This window comes from Canis lupus, chromosome 2, assembly GCF_048164855.1.
Source record: "Canis lupus baileyi chromosome 2, mCanLup2.hap1, whole genome shotgun sequence".
In the NCBI taxonomy this organism is placed as follows: domain Eukaryota; kingdom Metazoa; phylum Chordata; class Mammalia; order Carnivora; family Canidae; genus Canis; species Canis lupus.
In genome coordinates this window covers 75,382,655-75,384,899 of record NC_132839.1, presented here as the reverse complement: position 1 = coordinate 75,384,899, position 2,245 = coordinate 75,382,655, and positions in this window count along the sequence as shown.

Genomic DNA, 2,245 nt, shown 5'->3' with positions numbered 1-2,245 from the left:
AGACTATTTCCTTTTCTGGCAATAATGACCAGCTGCAGAAACCCCTCTAGTTGGCTGGTGTCAAAGGCCTCTGAGAACGCTTAGCCTCCCAATCAAGGTCACGTGCTACCGTTTAGCCTTCCCCATCGTTTGGCTCTGCTTTTCCTTGCTTCTTAAAAGCACTTTCATGGATCCTTTTAATCCCCTATTCTTTGCACTCAGTGATCGATCCCTTCCTGAATCCTCATTTTGATTCTTTTTTATTATGCTAAAAAAATACATAACGTTAGCCTACCATTTTTAAGCGTACAGTTCAATGCCGTAAGTACATTTCACACTGTTGCACGCCCGTCACCACCAGCCATCTTCAGAACATTCTCATTTTCCCCAACTGAAGCTCTGTACCCATTAAACACTGACTATCTATCCCTCCTTCCCCCTGGCACCTGGCAACTACCATTCTCTTTCTCGTCTCTACAAATCTGAACTCCTGAAAGCAAAATCATTGCAGGCTTTGTGCTTTTGCCCATCACTTATTTTATTTAGCAAGATATCTTCAAGTCTCACCCATCTTGTAGCATGTTTCAGAACGTTCTTTTTCAAGGCTTGATAATATTACCTTGTATGTATTTACCACATTTTGTTTTTAGGTTCCTCCATTGATGGACATGGACATTTGGGTTGCTTCAGCCTTTGGCTCTTGTGAATACGACAGTCATGTGAAGACACAAAGTCACACAGGGAGAGCTATGTGACAACAGAGACAGAGATTGGACTTACCCACTACAGACCCCAGGAAGGCCAAGGATTGCCAGCAAACCACCAGAAGCCAGAAAGAAGCAAAGAAGGATTCTAGGTTTCAGAGGGGGCATGGCCCTGCTGCCACCTTGATTTTTGACTTCTAGCCTCCACAACTATGAGGTCATACATTGCTGGTTTTTTTAAGTCACTCACTTTGTGGGACTTTGTGATGACAGCCAGAGGAAGCCACTACAGCTACCTTACCTTTGATGACCAGCTATCATATCCTCTTCAGCAATCTGAATGACCTTCCTTCTTTCTTGATTCTTGTGAAATCTGGTCCTCAGACTGCTCTGCCCTTTCCCTCCTGCCTTCCCCTCCAATTTGGGCTAAAACAATTATTCAGTAAGTATGTATTGAGGTCCTCACACATGGTAGGCACTGTTCTAGGGGCTGGGGAGATGGTCCCATCTTTACAGATCTTTCTTCTCTTAGCGATCATGCAAAGTTTTGACTGCTTATCTCATTATATGTCCCAACTTCTTAATAAATTTCAAGAGAACTTTCCTATTTCCACCATATTTCTCTCCTCTTTTCAAAACTTCAGTCCAGTTTTAGAACTTACACACATAAAGTGGCACTCTCAGTTTCATAGCTGTATTTCATCTGATGGAGACTAAAGCATGTTAGCATTATGGAAGTAGGGTCTATCCTAACACATATTTTCCTCAGACATGATGTACTATGATCTTTTGCATGCTTTGATTAGTATTCGTGTGAACTGGGTGTGAATGTCTTGTAAAATAGACGTTATTAGTATTAATTTCCCTTTTTATCTCCCTTCCTAGCTGCTAATTAAAGTCAGGTGGTCCCTTGCTCCAGCTGAAGCCTCAAGGAGAGAAAACTCGCCGATGGATTCCATGTCCTTCAGGGGAAGTGGCAGTGAAGTCCTTTAGATCCTTTGGGGATGAGGCTGGGGGTGAAGTGCGCAGGGACAGCACACCTGGGTCATCTGCCTTTCGTGTTGTTTCTCTTGTACACTCTGAGTTCCCGCCGAGTTCACAAAGAAATATTTGAGCAGAAGGATCAGATACCCAACCTGAAAATTAGACTTTCTGAGGAAACATTGCAAAGTTACATTATTGAGAAAGAACTTGCTAGAGATTGAAGATCGTGCCCCTCTAAAATTCATATGTCGAAATCGCATCTTCCATATGATGGAATTTGGAGGTGGAGCCTTTTGGAAGGGTTCAGGTCCTGTGGGTAGAGCCCTCGTGAGTGAGATTAGTACCCTTACGAAAGAGAACCCAGAGAGCTCTCTCACCCTTTCTGTCAGGTGAGGTCACAGCAAGAAGGTAGCTGTCTAGGAACCAGCAGGTGAACCCTCACCAGACCCTGAATTGGCCAGCTCCTTGATCTTGGATTTCCAGCCTCCAGAGCTGTGAGAAATAAGTGTTCATTGTTTATAGGCCACTCGGTCTGTGTTATTCTGTTATAGTGGCACAAATGACTAAGAACTTTTTGA